This window comes from Capricornis sumatraensis, chromosome 3 (assembly GCF_032405125.1).
Source record: "Capricornis sumatraensis isolate serow.1 chromosome 3, serow.2, whole genome shotgun sequence".
Taxonomy (NCBI): domain Eukaryota; kingdom Metazoa; phylum Chordata; class Mammalia; order Artiodactyla; family Bovidae; genus Capricornis; species Capricornis sumatraensis.
This window is the reverse complement of record NC_091071.1, coordinates 67,482,898-67,501,215: the sequence shown is the minus strand read 5'-3', so window position 1 is coordinate 67,501,215 and position 18,318 is coordinate 67,482,898. Positions and strand designations below refer to the sequence as shown.

Sequence of the window (18,318 nt, the reverse complement as noted above, 5' to 3'; positions counted from 1 at the left end):
GCCTCTCTTTGTACTCCTGTTTTGAGCCCTGTGGTAAAACATTAGGGGCAGGGCTGCTTTGCTCTATGTCTTTCCTTTCCATGTCTGTCTGGCGAACTCCTATTCATCCTTCAAAAACCATTGCAAATAGACAAACACCTTCTTCTCCCTCTCCCGCTGCTCCTTCATTTAAGTTAGGGAATTGGCATGCAGCTGTTCTTGGGCCTGGAGCCAGGAGGGGGTGTGTCGTCAGCTCCGTAGGTAGCATGTTCTGTCCTCTTCTACCAGCTTTATCTGCCACTCATCCACATGGTGGGATACGGCCATACCACACTTCAGACAGTGAAAATGAAGGTGGCTATGTGTTCTAGTTTCCTTTCAAAAATGTATGCTTAAAAGGTTCGTGAGTTTTCTCTTTCAGAAATTTTGATATTTCTTCCATTTGAAAGGCCATCCCCAGGAGAGGCATATTCACAATGCCAATTCCAAAATCTCAGGGAATGAATTCTGATATAATGGCAGGAACAACAGACACCGTGTCCTTCTGAGGTGAGATGATACCGTGAGATATGAATCCCCTCTTGTATCCTATCTTGCCCTTATTCGGCCTAGACCAGTTGTTGTCTTGGAGACTGAGGAGCAAGGAGAGAAAAGGCTACTGAGTTTCAAAAGCCTTGGGTTTTGCTTCATAGAACCTCATTGCTGAGATGACTCTGAACTTGGTGAATGTGTAAGGATGTAGAACAAGGCCCTGTGCTCTCCTGGAAACACACACCTCAAGAGAATTAAATCTGCTGTTCCCTTCTGACTTACCATTCACTAGGCTGAGCCCCAGGGAAAGAGTAGAAGAATAGAAACCATAAGAATTTAGAGTTGGACCTGGAGCAGGTAGGACCTGGGTCCCATTCATTCCAAAATGGAGCCTTCAGCAGTAGTGAGACTCCAAGTTGCCAGCCCCCAAGGGCATCATGGGGTAGGAGAAGGAGAACAGAAATGGTGGGGCAGCCTGGCTAGGCAGATGGACTTGGGGGAGCTGCCCTGAGCATGGTGTGAGCAGTGGATGACTTTCTGTGTGCCAGAGGGAGGGTCCCCAAAGGAGTCTAGAAAGCCTCCTAGGTGTGAAGGTGCCATCGTGGGTACAAACGAGGGTGACCCAGGGGCAACTCACAACAACTGACAGTCGTGGATGATAACAAAGAAGGGAAAAAAGCGGCCAAGGACCCTCTGGTGATGCAAACCCTCAAACTCATCTTTGCGGAAAGATGTTGTGGGGAACTCTGACATGACTACCACATGGTCAAATGGAGGTTTGGAAGATAGATGCATATTTTAAGATTCCTATTTTTAAAATAAAATGCTTTCTTTAAAAAATAAAATTTATTTATTTATTTTGACTGTGCCGAGTCTTAGTTGTGGCACTCAGGATCTGCATCTTCATTGCAGTCTGTGAGATTTTCAGTTGTGGATTTTTTAGTTCCCCTACCAGGGATCAAACTTGCACTCCTTGCATTGGGAACATAGAGTCTTAGCTACTGAACCACCAGGGAAGTCCCCAGTTTTGTTTTTTTTTTAATTCCGACATATTCGCTACTCAGGCTGTCCCAGAAAATAAAAATTAATGTACAGATGACCTGGTTTTTTTTTTTTTTTTTGCAAGTTTTATTTAAACAAAACACCTGAGGATTTCCCCTTTGACTTTTTCATCTGCAGTGGTTACTGCATTTGAATCAATGCTTTTTAAAATGTTAGGGAGGTTACTGGCTTATTAAGGCCTTTCCATTCATAAACTTTGTCATTGCCACATTTTCATAAAAGAACATCTGAAGTCACTACTTCATTAAACGAATGATGTTATTAGATTAATCCTCCACCTTGCTGAAGACTTCCACGGTATTCTATTGTCTGCCATGATTGTCGTGGATTGAACTGGAAATGGCAAACTTTGCTACCTTTGGTGGGAACACCACCCACAAGGGGCCTTCTGGCTCCAGTGGAGCAGATTTCTGATTTGTTTTGTTTTTCTAGTTCAATGAGAACTTAATAATCTTTTTTTTTTTTCTCTTTCCTTTAAAGACTTCAGGAAAGAAAGGGTCATCGCTCAACATGAGGGACAAATTGGTACCATTATTCTAGAGGGCAGGAGATGAATTGTGCGGTTCTGGAGGGATCTGACAGACTGGGACATGAGCGTGAAAGCACACTTACCTCTCCTGTGCACCGCGCTCTCCACAGGCCTCCTGGAAGGGCAACCACTGTCAGTTAACACAACAGCCGTGCGCATCGGCAGAACAATAGATTTTGATTAGAAAAACACTAATGCCAGATCTATTTGTTAATTGTAGACTCTTAACAATTTCTGTCAAATGTGGGATTCTTTTTTCAAATTTCAGAGGCATAATCACAGCCTCCTGAAATCCGGGTGCAAACCCTATCCATTCAGGCTTTTGTTCGCCTAATGTGTGGAGGGTTGGGGAGGGGGGTACCGTGAGAGGGACATAATAGAGTAGCTCTCTTTCCAAGGGCACTTGAGAAAGCATGTTGAGCTTACAGTTTTAATCATGAAGGGCTAAAGATAACCAACTGAAAAGTTTCTGATCAAGATGTTTACATTTTCAATTTAAGCAGCGGAATTGAGAGAGGAAAACATATGTAGAAGCCATGATTTTTATTTGTTCACATGGTGTTTACTTAGCGTCTCAGCACATTCACATTTTTATTGCATGCTGCTAAAATGTGGAAAGGACAAGAAAACCATCCAAATGAAGAGAAAGTAAGAGAAACGAAAACCATGAGAGAAAAGGGTTTGGGGCAGAGAGAGAGGAAGATGTTTGGGATGGTCTGCTCTGAGGAAACAAGAAAGTTAAGCTATACAGCAATTTAAAAATCTATCACAAAACAAGAGCATGAACAGCCAATTGAACAGAGATCGCAAAAGTGCAGTACAATCACTCTGATTCATCACCAGGTTGGGGAGGAGGTTGTATCAGTTCAATCTGTGGTTAAGAACCTGCTGAGAGTCAAACATGTCTGGGCACATTTGACAAATAGCTGGGGCAACCCTGCCTGACATGTTTTTGTCTTAAAAGTGAGGAGGGGAACATTTTGGATAATACCTCATCCTTCGAGAAGGATCCAGGCAGATTGAGCCTGACCCCATGACAGAGAAGGAGGTGTGTGAGAATGACCGCAGCTCTGTGTCTGTTGTTCGTTGGAGCTGTCTCCTACTCTTGCCCCACGCTTGACTCATGGTTGGGTCCTAAGAAGGCAGAGGGCAGAAAAGCATGTGAGATGTTAATAAAGAATGCCAAAGGGAAAATTTACAAGCATGTGTAGCACAGGCAACTATGCTTGGGGATCCCTCCCACGGCAAGCACAAAAAAGGTTTCCTTCCATCTAGACACCTCAATACCAAGCACTTTAGTATTCTAGAAGAACATGATATTCCCATTGCATTGGTGACTCATTGCCTGGAGACAGCCAATGGAGGGAGAACCCATCACCTGCCCAGACTAGCTATAAAACACATGTAAAGACACCCCATGGGGACTCTCAAAAATACCTAGTGGGGAATATCATTTGAAGAAGACTGAGAGAAGGGGATCAAAACCAATGAACTACTTATTTCATACACCAGGCTTCCTTTTTTGTTGACTATAATGTTTGAATTTGACAATAAAGAGTTCATGATCTGAGCCATAGTCAGATCCCAGTCTTGTTTTTGTTAACTGTATAAAGCTTCTCCATCTTTGGCTGTAAAGAACATAATCAATCTATTTTGGTATTGACCAGCTGGTGATGTCCATGTGTAGAGTTTTTTCTTATGTTGTTGGAAGAGGGTGTTTGCCAAATCCCTTGTGATTATACAGTGGAAGTGAGAAATAGAGTCAAGGCATTAGATCTGATAGAGTGCCTGAAGAACTATGGATGGAGGTTCATGACATTGTACAAGAGGCAGGGATCAAGGCCATCCCCAAGAAAAAGAAATGCAAAAAGGCAAAATGGTTGTCTAAGGAGGCCATACAAATAACTGAGAAGAGAAGTGAAAGGCAAAGGAGAAAAGGAAAGATATACCCATTTGAATGCAGAGTTCCAAAGAATAGCAAGGAGAGATAAGAAAGCCTTCCTCAGTGATCAATGGAAAGAAATAGATGAAAATAATAGAATGAGAAAGACTAGAGATCTCATCAAGAAAATTAGAGATACCAAGGGAACATTTCATGCAAAGATGGGCTCAATAAAGGACAGAAATGTTATGGACCTAACAGAAGCAGAAGCTATTAGGAAGAGGTGGCAAGAATACACAAAAGAACTCTACAAAAAAGATTTTCATGACCCCGATAACCATAATGGTGTGATCACTCAGCTCGAGCCACACATCCTGGAATGCGAAGTCAAGAGGGCCATAGGAAGCATCACAACAAAGCTAATGGAGGTGATGGAATTCCAGTCCAAATCCTAAATGATGATGCTGGGAAAGTGCTACATTCAATATGTCAGCAAATTTGGAAAACTTAGCAGTGGCCACCAGACTGGAAAAGGTCAGTTTTCATTCCAGTCCCAAAGAAAGGCAATGCCAAAGAATGCTCAAACGACTGCACAATTGTACTCATCTCACATGCTAGCAAGTAATGCTCAAAATTCTCCAAGCCAGGCTTTAGCAATACGTGAACCATGAACTTCCAGAGGTTCAAGCTGGATTTAGAAAAGGCAGAGGAACCAGAGATCAAATTGCCAACGTCTGCTGGATCATTGAAAAAGTGACAGAGTTACAGAAAAACATCCACTTCTGCTTTATTGACTATGCCAAAACCTCTGACTGTGTGGGTCACAACAAATTGTGGAAAATTCTGAGAGACATGGGAATACCAGACCACCTGACCTGCCTCCTGAGAAATCTGTATGCAGTTCAGGAAGAACAGTTAGAACTGGACATGGAACAACAGACTGGTTCCAAATTGGGAAAAGAGTACGTCAAGGCTATATATTTCACCCTGCTTATTTCACTTCTATGCAGAGTACAGCAAGTGAAATGTGGGCTGGATGAAGCACAAGCTGGAATCAAGATTGCTGGGAGAAATATCCATAATCTAACATAGGCAGATGACACCACCCTTATGGCAGAAAGCAAAGAAGAACTAAAGAGCCTCTTGATGAAAGTGAAAGAGGAGAGTGAAAAAGTTGGCTTAAAACTCAACATTCAGAAAACTAAGATCATGGCATCTGGTCCCATCACTTCATGGCAAATAGATGGGGAAACAGTGGAAACAGTGAGAGACTTTATTTTCTTGGGCTCCAAAATCACTGCAGATGGTGATTGAAGCCATAAAATGAAAAGACACTTGCTCCTTGGAAGAAAAGCTATGACCAACCTAGATAGCATATTTAAAAACAGGGACATTACTTTGTCAACAAAGGTCCATCTAGTCAAAGCTATAGGTTTTTCCAATAGTCATGTATGGATGTGAGAGTTGGACTATAAAGAAAGCTGAGCGCCGAAGAATTGATGCTTTTGAACTGTGGTGTTGGAGAAGACCCTTGAGAGTCCTTTGGACAGCAAGGAGATCCAACCAGTCCATCCTAAAGGAAATCAGTCCTGAATATTCATTGGAAGGACTGTTGCTGAAGCTGAAACTCTAGTACTTTGGCCACCTGATGTGAAGAACTGATGCTGGGAAAAGACCCTGATGCTGGGAAAGATTGAAGGTGGGAGGAGAAGGGGACAACAGAGGATGAGATGGTTGGATAGCATCAGTGACTCAATGGACATGAGTTTGAGTAAACTCCGGGAGTTGGTGATGGACAGGGAGGCCTGGCGTGCTGCAGTCCACGGGGTCGCAAAGTGTCAGACATGATTGAGCCACTGAACTGAACTGAACTGACAATGTTTGAAAGTTAATTGATGTCATCATTCTAACATCTTGCTATATCTCAAAACTTTCAATGACCCATTAATGATTAAGCGTATAAACTCTGTAACACTTTTTAATAGCATAATATAATATTTGAATTTTGGGCACCAAGCTCTTTTCCTCAGTTACACGTTTTAATGCTTCTAGATATGAAAGGACATCAACAAATACAGTTTTTATGCACTTAAAAATGGTTTACATTTATATTCAACTTGGGGGAGTGTTTTTTCCATCCCATGTCAGTTATTTATTGTTTTTTTTTGTTTGTTTTTTTAGTTGCTCAGTCGTGTCCAACTCTTTGTGACCCCTGGGACTGTAGCCCACCAGGCCCTTCTGTCCATGGATTATAGCAAGAATACTGAAGTGGGTTACCATTTCCTTCCCCCAGGGATATTCCCGACCCAGGGAAGCAAGCCAAGTCTCCTGCATTGGCAGGGGGATTGTTTAACACTGAGCCACCTGCTATTTATTGCTACATAACAAATCACTCCAAAACTTAGTGGATTAGACTACATAAATACTGAAATTCCTAAAAATTTAAAACTGACTATACTAAGTGTTGACACAGAATTAGAGCAATTAGAATTCTTATTTTCTCATGGCTAGTGGGAATAAAATGGTATAACCTCTTTGAAAAGCAGTGGAAAACATTTGGTAGCTCCTTAACATATTAAACATACACTACCATCCAGCCATTCTATTCCGACCTACTTACTCCAGAGAAATGAAAGCATAAGCAAAGCAAAGAACTATAAATGTTCATAGCAGCTTTAGCTTGTAATCAGTAAAAACTGGAAACAATGAAAACGTCCTACCACGTGTGAATGGATAAAGAATTTGTGGTAGATTCGTATATTACTATTCGAGTAATAAAAATAAAAAGGAATCAACTCTTAGTACACCCAATAACATGAATGAATTTCGAAATAATAATGCTGAGTGACTGAAGACAGACAAAAAACAATACATATTATATGAGTCCATTTTGAAATTCTAGAAAATGTAAACAGGTCTGAAGTAACAGGAAGCTGATCAGTGTTTGGTTGGTTGGGATGGGAGACCAGAGGGAGACACTATGGAGGAGCAAAAAAAAAGAAAAAACCTTCTTTTAGGAGTAACAGATATGTTCATTATCTAATTGTAGATAAAGCCTGAGGGCTTTACACGTATACAGTGGTTCAGGTATACAATGGTACAATATGTCAAAACTTGTCAAATTGGACACTTTACATATATATAGCTTATTATATATCAATTCTTTCTGAATAAAAAATTTAAGATTTAAAAGCAGTGCCCAAAGGAAATTCAGTGACTTACAACAAATAAAGCTAAATAAAATCATTTAATCTGCTTGAGGTTCTGCAAATTGGGCAGGGCTTCACTGCCCAGTTGTGGGCTTCACCCAGTTGAGGGCTTCCCTGATAGCTCAGTTGGTAAAGAATCTGCTTGCAATGCAGGAGGCCCTGGTTTGATTCCTGGGTCGGGAAGATCTTCTGGAGAAGGGATAGGCTATGCACTCTAGTACTTTTGGGCTTCCCTTGTGGTTCAGTTGGTAAAGAACCTGCCTGCGGTGTGGGAGACCTGGGTTTGATCCCTGGGTTGAGAAGATGCCCTGGAGAAGGGAAAGGCTAACTATTCCAGTATTCTGGCCTGGAGAATTCCATGGACTGTATAGTCCATGGGGTCGCAAAGAATTAGATATGATTGAGCGACTTTCACTTTCACTACCCAGTTGGGAAGGCTCATGTCTGCTCCATGTGGGAGCAGCTGGGATGACTCCATTGAGGGCTAGAGGCTCAGATCCCAAGATGGCTCATTCACATGGTGACAAGTGGTACTGACTGTCAGCTAGGAGCTCAGTCTGAGTGGAGTACTGGAGGCTCTGTTCTTCTCCATCTGAACCATTGCAAGTGACCTGAGCTTCCCATCTAGTGACTGGATTCAAAAGGCAAGTGTCCTGAGAGATTAGGCAGGAGCTGCATCATCTTTTATAGCTTGGAAATCACATAGTGTCACTTCCACCAAACCCTGGTAACTGAGGCAGTCACAAAGGCACACCTGGGTTCAAGGAAAGGGGAAATAGATTCTTCTTTTTTATGAGGGGTGGGCATCCCTGTTGGCTCAGACAGTAAAGAATCTGCCTTCATTGCACGAGACCTGGGTTTGATCCCTGTGTCAGGAAGACCCCCTGAGGAAGAAAATGGCAACTCACTCTAGTATTCTTGCCTGGAGACTCCCATGGACAGAAGAGCCGAGTGGGCTATACAGTCCATGGGGTCACAAAGAGTCAGACATGACAGAGTGATTAAAACTTTTCAACTTTGAGGAGTAGTAAATTCTGGTAGAGCCTGTGGAAGGAGGATTACTGTTGAAGCTATTTTTGGGGAAATATGATCTATCATACCACAGTCCAATCTCTGGCCCAATAATTCACATTTCTCACACATTAAATATGCACCCTGTCCTACTCTGAGACCCTCAGAGTCTTATCCCTTGATGACACTGAGCTCAGGCCTCAGATCCAGGATCTCATTACCTAAAGCAAATTCTTGGAAAAATTTCCCAGGAAGTTAAGAGTCTTCAAAAGTTAAACGTACATCTACTATGTGATTAAATCATCTCACTTCTAGATATTTACCCAAGAGAAATGAAAGCACATGACCAAAGAGAGGAAGCCCATTGAAGTTCCTCAAGTACAGTTCCCCATGTGAAATGTCTCTTGATCTTCAGTTCGGTTCAGCCGCTCAGTCGTGTCCAACTCTTTGTGACCCCATGAACCGCAGCACACCAGGCCTCCCTGTCCATCACCAACTCCCAGAGTCCACCCAAACCCATGTCCATCGATTCGGTGATGCCATCCAGTCATCTCATCCTCAGTCGTCCCCTTCTCCACCTGCCCTCAGTCTTTCCCAGCATCAGGGTCTTTTCAAATGAGCCAGCTCTTCACATCAGGTGGCCAAAGTACTAGAATTTCAGCTTCAGCATCAGTCCTTCCAATGAACACTCAGGACTGATCTCCTTTAGGATGGACTGGTTGGATTACCTTGCAGTCCAAGGGACTCAAGAGTCTTCTCCAACATCACAGTTCAAAAGCATCAATTCTTTGGCGCTCAGCTTTCTTCACAGTCCAACTCTCCCATCCATACATGACCACTGGAAAAACCACAGCCTTAACTAGACAGACCTTTGTTGACAAAGTAATGTCTCTGCTTTTTAATATGTTATCTAGGTTGGTCATAACTTTCCTTCCAAGCAGTAATGGTCTTTTAATTTCATGGCTGCAGTCACCATCTGCAGTGATTTTGGAGCCCCAAAAAATAAAGTCTGACACTGTTTCCACTCTTTCCCCATCTATTTCCCATGAAGTGATGGGACCAGATGCCATGATCTTCGTTTTCTGAATGTTGAGCTTTAAGCCAACTTTTTCACTCTCCTCTTTCACTTTCATCAAGAGGCTCTTTAGTTCCTCTTCGCTTTCTGCCATAAAGGTGGTGTCATCTGAATATCTGAGGTTATTGATATTTCTCCTGGCAATCTTCATTCCAGCTTGTGCTTCTTCCAGTCCAGCATTTCTCATGATGTAATCTGCATAGAAGTTAAATAAGCAGGGTGACAATATACATCCTTGACATACTCCTTTTCCTATTTGGAACCAGTCTGTTGTTCCATGTCCAGTTCTAACTGTTGTTTCCTGACTTGCATACAGGTTTCTCAAGAGGCAGGTCAGGTGGTCTGGTATTCCCATCTCTTTCAGAATTTTCCACAGTTTATTGTGATCCACATAGTCAAAGGTTTTGGCATAGTCAAGAAAGCAGAAATAGATATTTTTCTGGAACTTTCTTGCTTTTTTGATGATCCAGCAGATATTGGCAATATGATCTCTGGTTCCTCTGCCCTTTCTAAAACCAGCTTGAACATCTGGAAGTTCACAGTTCATGTATTGACCACATGAATTTCAGAGAAAGTTACTTAGCCCATATAATAGTAGGACAGATATAACTCCTACAAACACTTCTGTTCAAAAAGAAAGAAAATGGAGGCACACAGAAATCATTGTTTGAAAGTAATTCTGCCGTCTAGTTGGGCACGTTTTTCCAGTCTGAGTCCAATTCTACTTCCTGTGTAAAATTTACTATGACTCTTAACTCTACCCTCTGGGCTCCTGATTCTATATGCTGATTTATCCTTGCTTTTTTTAAAACAAAAAATTATCCTTACTTTAGTTTTCAATAAAATACAGCCTCCATTTGTTAAAAATATTTCTGCCAATTTTTTTTCTTTTGAAAAAATATTTACTTATTTTTATTTGTTTATTTGGCTGTGCCTGTTAGTTATGGCATTCAAACTCTTAGTTGTAGCCATGTGGGATCTAGTTCCCTTAGCAGGGGTAGAACCATTGCCCTCTGCAATGGAAGCATGGTGTTTTAGGCACAGGATCACCAGGGAAGTCTCTCTTTTGTCTTTTGACTTTGCTTATTTCATTTTCTGTCAGGCAAATTTTTTCTTTTCAGGTATGCAGTCAATTGTATCCATATTTTCTTTTGATTGCAAAGAGAAACAAATGATTTTAACTGTAAATATAGGGGGAAATAGGTATATTCACAATTTGGCTACACACCTTTAATAAAATATTTTGTTGTCAGTGGTCTTGCTACATTAATTCTGAAATGATTTCATATGCATATCACAGGAAAAAGCAAATGAATTACTGTGTTTAAGGAGGAGGCGAGGGGAGAAGAAAGAGCAGGAAGAATGCTTTTCCTAAGGCACTAGGTTTTCCACCAGTGGAGTACGTCAAGGCTGTATATTGTCACCCTGCTTATTTAACTTATATGCAGAGTACATCGTGAGAAACACTGGACTGGAAGAAACACAAGCTGGAATCAAGATTGCCGGGAGAAATATCAATAACCTCAGATATGCAGATGACACCACCCTTATGGCAGAAAGTGAAGAGGAACTAAAGAGCCTCTTGATGAAAGTGAAAGAGGAGAGTGAAAAAGTTGGCTTAAAGCTCAACATTCAGAAAACGAAGATCATGGCATCTGGTCCCATCACTTCATGGGAAATAGATGGGGAAACAGTGGAAACAGTGTCAGACTTTAATTTGGGGGGCTCCAAAATCACTGCAGATGGTGACTGCAGCCATGAAATTAAAAGACCATTACTGCTTGGAAGGAAAGTTATGACCAACCTAGATAACATATTCAAAAGCAGAGACATTGCTTTGCTAACTAAGGTCCATCTAGTCAAGGCTATGGTTTTTCCAGTAGTCATGTATGTACGTGAGAGTTGGACTGTGAAGAAGGCTGAGTGCCGAAGAATTGATGCTTTTGAGCTGTGGCGGTGGAGAAGAGAGTCCCTTGGACTGCAAGGTAATCCAACCAGTCCATTCTGAAGGAGATCAACCCTGGGATTTCTTTGGAAGGAATGATGTTAAAGCTGAAACTCCAGTACTTTGGCCACCTCATGCGAAGAGTTGACTCATTGGAAAAGACTCTGATGCTGGGAGGGATTGGGGGCAGGAGGAGAAGGGGATGACCCAGGATGAGATGGCTGGATGGCATCACTGACTCGATGGACATGAGTCTGAGTGAATTCCGGGAGTTGGTGATGGACAGGGAGGCCTGGCGTGCTGCGATTCATGGGGTCGCAAAGAGTCAGACATGACTGAGCGACTGAAATGAACTGAACTGAACTGAGGTTTTCCACCATCAGCCGTGCACCTACATACAGACTAGAGATTTAAGGAAATTCTGTCTTTGCTTTCACTTTGGGGAGCTGTGTTCGGGAATAAAATAAGGCCTCCCAACAATGAGACTGCACTAAAACACTCTTTCCTCTCTAACAGAACTTTGTATTTATTCCTCCTCTTTGCAGAGGGGAAAGGCAAGGTAGTTAACATTTTGAGAGTATCTCTTATGTAGCGCACTCACATTACCCAGTGTAACCCTCAGAACAGCTTTGTGGAGGAAAAAATTTCAGCCCACCATTTCCAGTGAAAAGCAAGAAATTTAAAAAGATAGCACAACTAACATACTGAGCACTTCATGTAAAGAATTGGTCCAGGTTTTCACGTCTGCTTTTTCATTTAATCCTCACAATGACCCTGTGAAGTCGCACTATCATTATGTTCATTTTTCATATGAACATACTTCATATGGAAGCCAAGGTAGATAAAGGTTAAGTAACTTGCCCAAGGTTTTACAATTAAGTGATGGAGATAGAATATGGACCAATTACTTCAACAATCTGGCTACAGCACCTTGCTTTTATCTCTTCCCTTTAAAGGGAGTCAGACAGAGGATTCAACTTGAAGAGTCTCCCTTCTGGCAAAACGAGACAACTGGGCACCGAATAAATGATAGCAAATGATTATAACCCACTGAATAAAGTTGGGATCCGTGAATCCATATCCTGTTAATTAAAGTGGACATAGACACAGATAGATTTAAGGGTGTGGAGAAAAAGAATCCACCTCTCCTTGGGCAAAATGACAAAGAATTTGTAGCTGTCTTTAATCTATTACAGATGTGCTCTGTCTTATTCCATAATCCCACAACGGCCAGAGTAAACATTAGAGTTCCAGTGTCTTAAAGTCTTGCTCTCATAACTGCATATTCTGGGCCCTCACTAAACTCTGAGGAGCCTCTTGCTAAGCATTCAAAGTAAATCTATCCTCTGGTCACTAAAGCAGGGGATGCAATTCAAATGTCTACAGAGATCAACCAGGTAACCTGGATAATTGAAGTGGACAGGGACATTAGCAAGTTGAACATGTAAGAATATTTGTCTATTCTACACACATAAAAATGTGTTCTATCATTTCTGTAAACATACAACTCTCTTTGTCTTTTGTTTTCTCACTTTCACTAAAGATTGAGTATAGAAACATATTGTCCTACCATAGGAAAAAAAACCCTTGCAGTCACAGAGGAAAAAAAAATGATATTTAATTCTAGATTTTGACACAGTTGATGCCTTCTAAGGGGATAGATACTACTCAGTTCTGCCTAAGCACTGGCCAAGTGGAGTTTAAGCCCTCTGTGACCCAAATTTTCCATTTTCCAAGAAAGCTGAAAATTTGGAGTTTTGTATGAAATCCTATTTTTAAATGTTGGCTCATCTTTTTGAAAACACTGTGAAGGTCAAACAAAACATCCTGAGGCAAGTTCAGCCAGTAGATCACTAGTTTGTGACTAAAGGTATTAAAAAGAACTTAGCATTCATTGTCAAGTATTTACATATTTAAAAAAGGAACTCATAAGATCTTTCCATTTTCCTAAGCTAATGCTTCAGAGCATAATTAAATTGAATAATTGATTAAATATTAAAGGATGTGGATTATTTCATATCTTAAACATATTTCCAGCACCAACTACAGTAGATTAACAACACCCTTAAATTCTCTGATGCTCCTTCCATCTAGAGGTGCGGTCTGAGTCCCTCTCCCTTGAGTATGGGCTGGCAATGATGACTTGCTTGTAGCCAATACAGTATGGCAGAGATGGTGCTGATGACTTCTGAGGCCAGGTCCAGGGAAGTCTCACAGATTCTACCTTGGCCTCCTGAACAGTCTCTCTCTGGACACTCCCTCTCTGGATATTCCTTCTTGGAATCCAGCTGCTATGCTGTGACAAGCCCACAGCACGTAGAGATACCACTTACAGACACTGTGGTCAACAGCTTGGCTGAGCTCTCAGCCCACAGTCAGCATGAGCTGCCACCACGAGAGGAGTCTCCTTGGACATCCTTCCTTATTGTTCAGTCAGTAAGTCATGTCTGACTCTTTGTGACTCCATGGACTGCAGTACACCAGGCTTCCTTGTCCTTCACCATATCCCGGAGTTTGCTCAAGTTCATGTCCATTGAGTCGGTGATGCCATCCACCCATCCCATCCTCTTTTGTCCCCTTCTCCTCCTGCCCTCAATCTTTCCCAGCATCAGCGTCTTTTCCAGTAACTTGGCTCTTCACATCAGGTGGCCAAAGTGTTGAAGCTTCAGCTTTAGCATCAATCCTTCCAATGAATATTCAGGGTTGATTTCCTTTAGGATTGACCAGTTTGATCTCCTTGCAGTCCAAGGGACTCTCAAGAGTCTTCTCTTTCTAGTTGTACCTTTAGACGGCTATGACTCCAGATGACATCTCACTGTTACTGAATGAGAGACCCCAAAAGAGAACTCCCCAGACAAATCGCTTGAGAATTTGGCATCTAAAACCTTATAAACAGGATAAGGAGGCTGTGTTAGAGTGCTGTATTCTGGGATCATTTATTACCCAGCAATAGATAACAGGAACAGGCTAATGTAGTTGCTCAGGTAACTTCTGAGGCCTAAGAAAACTTGCCTGCTGTTTGCACTATTTCCACTTAGTATTTTTTCTTATTGCACTATTATGAAGGCTTATGGATTAAGTTTTGAAGAATAAAATGTCTGAATCTTTAGGCATTTTTAATAAATGTCTGATGTTAATGTCTGATTCTTTTTGTTTTTCGGCCCTGATATATTATTGTGGTGGTGAAAACACGAACAATAGCTTTAAGAAGTCAGCAAAAGAATCATCGAAAATGTTTGTTCTCTTCTTTATGGCACGTACTATGGATTTCCAAACCACATACTTGATGCAGGGTAAGCAGGCTTTCAAGATGAAAAAGGATAAGTTAAGCTCTTCTAGATGGATTTGGAGACTGTAATCAAAACTACTCAAAATAAAAGGATGGCTAATTATCTCATTAGTAAAATTAGGAACCAAAGATGCAATTTAAAAATAAGATAAATACGTGTTCCCAGTTAGGCATCACACATTTAGGATAAAGAAAAGTTTCATGTCTGCCTGAAGAGCAACATAGGGGAGCCCAGGTTTTTACATACGATGCCCAGAGATGGCACGTTTGATAGTATGTGTTTTTAGAAGAATAATCTATATCCATTTGCTATTTTGCCATGCTGTATATAGCAAAGCCCTACACAGGAACAAATTCTATTCCAAGAGCTCATTGTAAGTTCAATTTGTTCACAGTTCCAACAAAGTTAGCCTAGGTACTCAGCTTAGGCCACTGGCTATATAGTACTTACTTACTATAATAGGTTTATAATGCTTTTCACACAAATAACACATAAAAAACAAACACAAGAAATAAAACATTTTTAATCTTATAGTACAATACCTTGAAATTATAGTAGTACAGTATGACAGCTGGTATAAATAGGCCAGCATCAAGCAATTGGCAAGAAGAGTTACTGACTGAAGGAGGAGAGGAGGTGGGAGACGGTAGGCGTGAAGTATCGTCAGCAATAGGGGATGGAGGGTAAGCTGAAATTCCACTCATGCCTGATGCTGATGGCATGGGTTCTCATCCTTGCTGGATGTATGTGTGCTGTGTGTGTGCATCTGTGCTGCGCTGTGTTCAGTCATAGCCATGTCCAGCTCTTTGTGTCTCCACAGAGTGTAGCCCACCAGGCTTCTGTGTCCATGGAATTTTCCAGGCAAGAATACTGGAGTTGGCTGCCATTTCCTACTCCAGGGGATCTTCCTGACCTTCTTGAAAAAATGATCCAGTCATGCCTGGGTAGTAACTCTTTTTCCTTGTCATAGATGACATCCTGGGCATACAATAAAGATACTGTACTCATGTACAATACTGTATGAAAGTGAAAGTGAAAGTGAAGTCGCTCAGTTGTGTCCGACTCTTTGCAACCCCGTGGACTGTAGCCCACCAGGCTCCTCTGTCCATGGGATTCTCCAAGCAAGAATACTGGAGTGGGTTGCCTTCAAGGAAATGCCTTCTCCAGGGGATCTTCCCAACCCAGGGATCGAACCCAGGTCTCCTGCATTGCAGGCAGATGCTTTAACCTCTGAGCCACCTGGGAAGCCCCAATACTGTATAGAATACACAAAATACAACAACTTGTAGAGGATGCATGTATGTGACACTGTATGCCAGACACGTGAACTAACTTATGTGATTGGACATAGATATACAGGCTTGCATCTTTGAAAGTTTGCAACTTGAATTCGTATGTAGGAGACTTACTGTATCTAGTTTATCAGTTCAAACAATCTGAAGGTATGAAAATAATCATTTATGGAACAGAAAAATACTTACAAATGTCAGTTCATCTACTTTCATTTCTTAAGAGAATATTCATTTATACTGTTGTACTTAGGGAAATATACGTATTTATTATACTGTAATTTATTTATAGTATTTATTATATTATAGTATAATTTAGTTTAATTTATTTGATAAATAATAAATAAACAATAATATTAAATAAATAAATGTATGGTTTATTTAATTTATTAATTTATTAGACTGCAAATATTATATACACATATAATATTTATTATTACATGTATATGCAAATAAATATACATATTTATTTATACTGTTGTACTTAGAGAAAGATAAGACTCCATAAATTAAAGTGTCAATTAGAAAACTCTGATTGTTCTGCAAAATTGCTATAACCAGTGAACATATCTCCAGTTGGGCCCAAGCAATCCATTTTTATTGAGTAAAAATACCCAGTTACTACATTTCCTAAAGAAATGCCACCTGAGTCAAAATAATTCTTGTGATAGCAGGACAAGATTTTCTTTTAAAGAATATTATTTTTAAATGGGAGGGGGTTAATTAATTATCTTGCTTAGAAGTATGAGAATGTGATCATAAAGGAAAAGGTATGGGTTTGGTGAATTTTGACCTTGGCTGCTAAGGAAACACAATCTAGAGAAAGACCAGAGGCCGTGGGAGTGTCGGCCACTTTCAGCAGTAACAGTGGGGAGGCATCCCAGGAAAACCAGCCTTGGCCTCATAGGTAACTTCAGACTCCTGCTTCGCAGGAGGAACACTTGTCTCCCACAACCACTCATCTTATATGAGTTACATGGGCCTTTTTCACATCTTATAGCCTTGTGAAGGTCACTGCAAAGCTAATGGCAGGCAGAGATTTGGGTTCTGTCAGTCACAGCAAAGGGAGGGAGGAAAAAAGGCACAGATTCAGAAAAAAATGACGAGTCTTGGTCTCAGTGGCTCGTTTTCAGCTTCCTGACAGGTTTGACTCTGGGGAAAACAAAACAAACAAAAAAAAACAAAGAAAAAAATCCCCCCAAAACTGCTTTGAACAAGAACATGTAGAAAGCTTATCAAGGGAAGAAAAGGCCCCACTTCATGTTAGAATGCTGTGTACCAGTGGCTGTGGAAAGACGTGGAAAAACTTTTACCTGCTCTGTAGGTAGGAGGAAGTGAGGCAAGCGAATGCTTTGGCTGGCAAATTCATATTCCTCTTTCAGAGAGAAAGATTCAGTGTTCTTCGTTTATGTTAATCTGAGAACAGAAGGCCATCCCAAGAGGAGCTTACAGTCAGAATCCTGGGTGCCTTGCTACTCCTGCAAGTAATCCTCCTGATGAAAGCTTCAAGAGGAGGCGCTGCACGCGCCCTGCCCCAGTGTATCCAATAACCACAACTGGCGGACTAGAGGGAAAAAAAAAAAGCAGATAAAGAACAAGCAAGGGTTCCCTGCAGGGCACAGATGAGGACACAGGACAGTGATGGATGGTGGCAGAGCACACAACCTCCCTGGCAGGGTGCTCAGACGGGACTATAGCAATCCCATCACTGTAACAGCTTCTGGGCCCCAGACCCGCATGGCCAGCACTGGCCTCCTAAGTGGCTTTTGCACCCTTCTTGTTCTGTTTTCTGCAGAGTCCTCCCAGCTCTCCATCTTCTGGGCCTTCATTAAACATATAGTGCAATGGTTCCTGAGTGCAGTGGTTCCCAAGGGGTCTGGAACTGCCCCGTAGGAGATGTTCTGGAAATTTGTGGGGGGTGCTTTTGATTGTCAAAATAACTATAGGAGAGGAGTACCCGTGGCTCAGACAGGAAAGAATCCTCCTGCAATGCAAGAGACGTGGGTTCGATCCCCGGGTCAGGAAGATCCCCTGGAAGGGGGCATGTCAACCCACTCAAGTATTCTTGCCTGGAAAATTCCATGGACAGAGAAGGCTGGCAGGCTACAGTCCATGGCATCCCAAAGAGTCAGACACGACTGAGCGGTTAACACTTTCACTTTTACTGCATACGCTTAGTGGGCAGGGCTGAGGAGGCTGCATGTCCCGTAATGAATAAGCATCGCCAAACAGCAAGGAATCAGCCTCCCAGCCGCATCCTTCATGGCTTTTAAACGACCCACTGCGCATCACATATATGAATGCCATCTCATTTGCAGCCTAGAACTTCTTCCATTTTACATGTATAACTGCAGAAGATTTGTTTGCACTTTGCACAATTTTATTAGGCTCTGAATTTTCTAGTTGACTAAGGGAAGATGGTCCTTAGCTTTGTTGGAGACTTTACCAAGAGTAGTCACTGTTTCAGGATGTCAGTTCATGACCGTAAATGCTGTTCTGAGTGTTGCAGACCCCAG

The 18,318-nt window shown here is 41.6% G+C and overlaps 1 non-coding gene across 1 annotated transcript; it reads right to left on the bottom strand.

Annotated features, from left to right (window-relative positions):
- Positions 1–15,686: 15,686 nt before the first annotated feature.
- Positions 15,687–15,758, bottom strand: TRNAC-GCA (transfer RNA cysteine (anticodon GCA)). Its single transcript has one exon. It is a non-coding gene; the product is annotated as a tRNA-Cys (tRNA).
- Positions 15,759–18,318: the final 2,560 nt, after the last annotated feature.